This window comes from Pelobates fuscus, chromosome 5 (genome assembly GCF_036172605.1).
Source record: "Pelobates fuscus isolate aPelFus1 chromosome 5, aPelFus1.pri, whole genome shotgun sequence".
NCBI classification, from domain to species: Eukaryota; Metazoa; Chordata; class Amphibia; order Anura; family Pelobatidae; genus Pelobates; species Pelobates fuscus.
This window is the reverse complement of record NC_086321.1, coordinates 67,184,958-67,192,612: the sequence shown is the minus strand read 5'-3', so window position 1 is coordinate 67,192,612 and position 7,655 is coordinate 67,184,958.

The window sequence follows — 7,655 nt, the reverse complement described above, 5'->3', positions numbered from 1 at the left end:
TGCTTCCTCTGCATTGCTTTGCTTTCTCTGCCTACCCTCTCTTCCCTTTGTCTTAACTTTTAAAGGAAAAATTAACTAGGTGATAGACCAATAGGGACACTGGAGGTGTGGTTACCTTCCAGATAACAATTTAAGTGTTTGGTCTATAGAGGGCAGTCTCGTCCCACTAAACATACCTATCCAGGAAAGAGTTAACTTTTCCTGGTGGCTATTTTGACGTAATTTACCTTATCTTTATGGTTAATCATAACTTAAGTTTTCTGTCAGATCAAATAGTTTCTTTAAGTTTTGTCCAGACTATGTGTCTGGCAAATTCTGCTATAATTTCTAATATGACAGTTAGGGATCGACCGATATTGATTTTTTAGAGCCGATACCGATATCCTGTGAACTTTCAGGCCGATAGCCGATATAATTTGCCGATATTCTGTACATTTACCATTTTGGAAAATAAAAAACTATTTCTAAAGGTAAATGCACAAAATATACATGCCACGTGTAGTGGATGCAGTGTGTTTAGACAAGGGAGCTGTGTATGTGTGTGTAGTGGATGCAGTGTTTGTCCAGTGTGTGTGTAGTGGATGCAGTGTGTGTTTGTATAGGGTGTGTGTGTATAATGCAGTGTGTGTTTGTATAGTGTGTGTGTATAGTGTGTGTGTATATAATGCAGTGTGTGTTTGTATAGTGTGTGTGTATATAATGCAGTGTGTGTGTATATAATGTAGTGTGTGTGTATATAATGCAGTGTGTGTGTATATAATGCAGTGTGTGTTTGTATAGTGTGTTTGTATAGTGTGTGTGTGTATATAATGCAGTGTGTGTTTGTATAGTGTGTGTGTGTATATAATTCAGTGTGTTTGTATAGTGTGTGTGTGTGTATAATGCAGTGTGTGTTTGTATAGTGTGTGTGTGTATATAATACAGTGTGTTTGTGTAGTGTGCATTATATATACACACACTATACAAACACACTGCATTATATATACACACACTATACAAACACACTGAATTATATACACAGTGTGTTTGTGAAGTGTATGTGTATAATAATAGTGTGTGTGTGAGGGGGCATTTTTTATTAAAAACATTTTTTTTAATTTTTATATTAAATTATTATTTTTTTTGTCCCCCCTCCCTGCTTGTTGCCTTGCCAGGGAGGGGGGATATGTTAATCCCTGGTGGTCCAGTGGCATTGGCTTAGCTGGGGGAGGGGAGGGAAGTGGGGTGGGCAGCAAGCGTTTACTCACCTCCCAGCAGCTCCTCCAGCTCCCCAGTGTAAATCTCGCGAGACCCGCGGCCGTCAGAGCTGGCCGCGGGTCTCGCGAGATTTACACTGGGAAGCTGGAGGAGCTGCAGGGAGGTGAGTAAATGCTTGCTGCCCGCCCCCCCCAGGACCGCCGGGCTTGTAATAAGCCTGGCGGTCCTGGGAGGTATTATCGGCAATATCGGTATCCCTATTGGCCGATACCGATATTTCCGAAAATACCGAATATCGGCCGATTATATCGGTAAAACCGATAATCGGTCGATCCCTAATGACAGTTATAACTAAGTATGACCCCTAAACTTACAATGGGACGTTATACAATATCAAAAGTAAAATTAAAGGGACACTATAGTCACCTGAACAACTTTAGCTTAATGAAGCTGTTTTGGTGTATAGAACATGCCCCTGCAGCCTCACTGCTCAATCCTCTGCCATTTAGGAGTTAAATCCCTTTTGTTTATGAACCCTAGTCACACCTCCCTGCATGTGACTTGCACAGCCTTCCATAAACGCTTCCTGTAAAGAGAGCCCTATTTAGGCTTTCTTTATTGCAAGTTCTGTTTAATTAAGATTTTCTTATCCCCTGCTATGTTAATAGCTTGCTAGACCCTGCAAGAGCCTCCTGTATGTGATTAAAGTTACATTTAGAGCTTGAGATACAATTATTTAAGGTAAATTACATCTGTTTGAAAGTGAAACCAGTTGTTTTTTTTCATGCAGGCTCTGTCAATCATAGCCAGGGGAGGTGTGGCTAGGAATGAATAAACAGAAACAAAGTGATTTATTTATTTATTTATAAAATATTTTACCAGGAAAGATACATTGAGATTTCTCTCGTTTTCAAGTATGTCCTGGGTCCACAAATCATTGCATTGTTACAGTTAGTGTACAATAAAATACAAAATTAATATACAATATATACAACATTTAACATAGAACAGGTAGGAAATATATAATCAACCATGACAGGTACATTCTGTTTTGAGGTATGTAGAGAAGGATCTCTTAAAGGACTTTAAACTTAGGGAAGATTTTAATTTGTGCGGGAGGTCGTTCCACAAATGCGGTGCTCTGTAGGAGAAGGAGGATCGGGCTGCTTTCTTTTTATATTGAGGTAGACTAAGTAAAGTGTTGGTACTGGATCGGAGGTTGTAGGAAGTGGGAACAGCCGGGGAAAGCATTGCGTTCAGGTAGGGTGGGAGTTTCCCAGAAAAGCTCTTAAACACAAGGCTAGAAAGATGAAGGGTGCGTCTGGATTCCAGCGACAGCCAGTTTAGTTCTTTTAGCATGTCACAATGGTGGGTCCTGTAATTACATTGTAGCACAAATCGGCAGAACGAGTTATACAATGTGTTGAGTTTATTAATGTGGGATTGTGATGCAGATGCATATACTACATCCCCATAATCAATGATTGGCATCAGCATTTGCTGTACAATCTTTTCCTTTACTGAAGGGCTTAGGCAGGATTTGTTTCTGTACAGGGCACCTAGTTTTGGATAAAGTTTAGATGCAAGCTTTTCTATGTGCAGGCCAAAAGATAGATTGGGGTCTAACATCATACCCAAGTATTTGAAAGAGTGGACTGCGGTCAGTGTGCCATTTGAAATTGTTTTGATGGATAGGTGAGAATTGTGTAAGTTGTGTAATTTAGGTACTGTTCCAAAGATCATTGTGACAGTTTTTTCAGTGTTCAGGAACAGTTTGTTTTTTGCGATCCACTTTTCAACCTCTGTAAACTGGTCTTGGAGCACAGCCTCAAGCTGCGGTAGATCGGAATGGCTCGCATAGATTACCGTGTCATCTGCGTACATGTGTACATTTGAGGATTTGCAGACATTAGGCAGATCATTTATAAATAATGAAAATAGTAGGGGGCCGAGAATGGAACCTTGGGGAACACCACACGTGACTGGGAGAGGGAGGGAGTCGCTGTCAGAAATGGACACATATTGCGAGCGTTCCGATACATACGATCGAAACCAGTTTAGCGAATGATCACCAATACCTGAGTTTTTGAGTTTGTGCAGTAGAATGTCGTGGTCTACTGTGTCAAAGGCCTTAGCAAAATCAAGGAAAATAGCTCCAGTTAGGTCTCCTTGTTCCATGCCAGTTTGGATGTCATTGCAAACTTTTAAGAGGGCAGTTGTAGTGGAGTGATTCTGGCGAAAGCCCGATTGATCAGGGGTCAGATAGTTTGATTGTTGGTAATACTCACATAGTTGCGTATGGACACATTTTTCTAAGATTTTTGACAATACCGGGAGCAATGATATAGGGCGATAGTTAGAAACCAAGGTAGTGTCACCACTTTTATGGATAGGCACTACTCTTGCAGTCTTCCAAAGTTTGGGTAAGTATCCAGACACCAAGGATTCATTAATTAGAGTTGCGACAGGTTTAGCAATTGCCGGTGCACTGAGCTTCAACAGCATTGCTGGGATTTGGTCAGGTCCGGACTGGTTTTTCATTTTTAGATTATTAAGATGTTTTTCAATGACACTAACAGGTACAGGTCTAAAAGTGAACTTGTCTATATTGGGTGTTTGCAAATTTAGTGAGACCTGATCCACATTTGTAGTTTCAGGATGTGTGCCATTTATTAGCTTGGCAATCAGGGCAGTAGAGCATCCGACAAAATAATTGTTAAAGGCATTTGCTACATCTAAGGGAAGTTTCAGGGTTTGCTTATCCACTTTGACAGTGGAGGGTTGGGAGTGGATTGGGGGAGTTTGTAGTTTATTTATGACTTTCCAAAAGTTTCTAGGGTTTGAGATGTTATTGTTCAGATTGTCATAGAAATATTGGGCTTTGGCCAATTTTGTTTGTTTTGTGCACATATTTCGCCATTGTCTATATGCACAGTGATCATTCATAGAGCCAGTACGCTTAAACTTTGACCACAAAGAATCCCGAAACTGGTACATTTGGATGAGGTCAGCTGTGATCCAGTTCATATGTGCTCCTTTTACCCTCACCTTACGCATTTAACTCCTAAATGACAGTGAATTGAGCAGTGAAATTGCAGGAGAATGATCTATACACTAAAACTGCTTTATTTAGCTAAAGTAATTTAGGTGACTATAGTGTTCCTTTAAATTATTTAATCTTCTCTGTCACAAATGTCTGGGTTTTAGAATTAATTATATTCCATTAGCATTTAGCTAACAGTCTGTCGTTCCCCCATTCTCATTTCTTATCACTCGATTTGTATATACAAGCATTCCTTAGCTCTGGCAAAGTGGTTAGTTACAGAAAGAATAGAAATCTTGTGTCTTTTGTTAACTTGAAAATAACAAAATTGAGTCTGTTCTGTTCAGAGTGACTCAGAATATACACTTTTAATTTCTATCATAGCACAAAATGTCTGCCGAGATAAATACCCTGACAATGTGCAATGTCAATCAGCAGTGGCCAAGGCCAGTAGGTATTGTCATGCATGAAAAAGGGCATTCATTCTCGGGACAAGAATATCATTTTGCCTCTTTATAAATCACTGGTAAGACCACATATTGAATATGCTGTGCAATTTTGGGCACCTGTTCTAAAGAAGGATATTATGGCACTAGAAAAAGTGCAGAGATGGGCTACAAAATTAATAAAATGAATGGAACATATCAGCTATGAAGAAAGGTTAACAAATGTAAACCTATTTAGTTTAATAAAACGTCGCCTGAGGGGATATGGTAACATTATACAAATATATTCTGGGCCAATACAAACCATTGTGTGGAAATCTATTCACAAACCGGACTTTACATAGGACACAAGGCCATATGTTTAGACTGGAAGAAAGAAGATTTTGTCTAAGGCAAAGGAAAGTTTTTTTTTTTACTGTAAGCACAATCAGGATGTGGAATTCTCTGCCTGAAGAAGTGGTTTTATCAGAGGTCATACAGATGTTCAAACAGCTACTAGATGCATACTTGCAAAAACAGAATATTCAAGGATATAATCTTTCAATGTAGGGTAATAACTGCTTGATCCAAGGATAAATCTGACTGCCATTCTGGGGTCAAGAAGGATTTTTTTTCCTAGCTTGTTGCAAAATTGTGCTTCAAACTGGGTTTTTTTTTGCCTTCTTTTGGATCAACAGCAAAAAACAAATGTGAGGAAGGCTGAACTTGATGGACGCAAGTCTCTTTTCAGCTATGTAACTATGTAACTGTATTGTGGGGAGACCAGGGGGGTTCGGGAGGTCCGAAAACCAGTCAGTCACATGTTTACATGTGAAGGGTTAAAACCTGAGGGACCTGGCACCCAGACCACTTTATTGAGTGTCTGCAGGGGCCCTCCTCCCATCATTGGTAACTGTTTGGGAAGCTTTCTTGAGCATACAGTCATGTCAAAAAATTTAGGAAGTGGCGGGGAGCACTGCTCCCTGACGCTTCTATCTTTACATATTGTAATAAACAGAACGAACACTAATGTTGTGTTTGTTTGTTCATCTGACATTTCTAGTCATTCATTCGTCTTTCTGATGAATGAATGGATGAAATTCCTGTTCGCATGCCCAAGTGTTTCACTGGGCATGTGCAGGAATCTCACAGTGCTATCTAGTGTGGGCAGATGACGTGTCCCACAGGGACTTCCTCTACCCACAGAAAGATGGCGGCACCCGGAATCTAGATCGGGGCAGAAAATAAAGATTAAAAAATAGGTAATATGGGGGGGGCTTAAGGGCATTTGGGGGTGATTAAGGGGGCAGTTAGATGTCGTGGAGTCCGGAGGGGGGTTATAAAAACCGGGATTCAGCCATGACAGTGCTTTAAGGAAGCGTCTCAAAATTGATTTAGGCATTGAGGTCATATATAGAAGTTCTAAATCTGCATTAAAAGGTGGGACTTCACCCAAAAATTGTGTTTTTTACCATAATCCAAAATGGGATTATTTTTGGACAGTTCCACCAAATATGCATCACAGAACCCTCTCCTTCCTGACATCTCCAGCATGTAGACAGTACATTCGGGAATATCATATTAAGTAATTTTGGGGTTCAATATCATATTGAAAGATGTTCCTAGCTATTATTATTATAATATCATTTAAATAGCACCATCAAATTCTGCAGCGCTTTACAATGGGTGGACGAACAGACATGTAGTTGTAACCAGACAAGTTGAACACACAGGAACAGAGGGGTTGAGGGGCCTGTTTAATGAGCTTACATGCTAGAGGGAGTGGGGTAAAGTGACACAAAAAGGTAAGGATAGTATTAGACTAGTGACAGATGCAGAAGAGGATACAGTGGAAGCAGCATTATGTAGAGATTTTAAAGCAAGAACCAGAATTTTAAATTGAGCCCTATATCTTACAGGAAGCCAATGTAGGGACTGACAGAAGGGTGAGGCGTGGGAGGTGCAGGCAGACAGGAAGATGAGCCTCGCCCCCGCATTCATTATGGACTGTAACAGCGCAAGTTGAGAGTACGTAAGACCACTGAGCAGCGGATTACAGTAGTCAAGGCAAGAAAGGAGAGTGGAATGGACCAGCACCTTAGTCGCATCTGGTGTTAAGTAGGGTTCGGATGCGCGCAAGTTTTTGAGATGGAAACAACAGGATTTGGTGATAACATGAGGCTTGAAGGAGAGGTTGCAGTCAAAGAGAACACCTAGGCAGCGAGTCTGCGTGGTGGAGCTGATGGTAGCACCGTTGACTTGGAGGGAGACAGACACAGGAGTAACAACACTTGAGGGAGGAAAGACCAGTTTCAGTTTTGGTCAAGTTGAGTTTAAGGAAGTTGGCAGCCATTCAGTTAGAAATAGCAGAGAGGCAGTCAGAGACACTAGTCAAGATGGGCAGAGGAGATCAGGAGAGGACAGGTAGATTTGCGTGTCATCTGCATAGAAATTATATTGGAAGCCAAAGGAGCTAATGAGTTTACTAAGGGAAGCAGTATAGATGGAGAACAGTAGGGGACCAAGGACTGAACCTTTGGGGACACCAACAGAGAGGAGTTGGGGAGAAGAAGCAGAGCCAGAGAAAGAAACACTAAAAGAGCGCTGGGAGAGGTAGGAGGAGCACCAGGAGAGAGCAATATCTTGTAGACCAATATTGCGGAGGATGAGAAGAAGCTGTTGATGATCAGTGTCAAAAGCCGCAGACAGGTCAAGGAGAATTAGGATAGAGTAGTGACCACGAGATTTTGGTCAGTTCCGTTTCCACAGAGTGCTTAGGGTGGAAACCAGACTGAAGCGGGTCTAGCTATCCTAGCTATAAGATAAGACCAGTGATTAATGAAAGTATTTAGAAAATTGGGCAGACTAGATAGGCCGAATGGTTCTGATCTGCCCACACATTCTATGTTTCTATGAGTTTATAATTAATTTCCTGAAATTTAGAAGAGATTGAGCTTTTATGTTGTCAGATTGAAATTTTTTCCCATTGG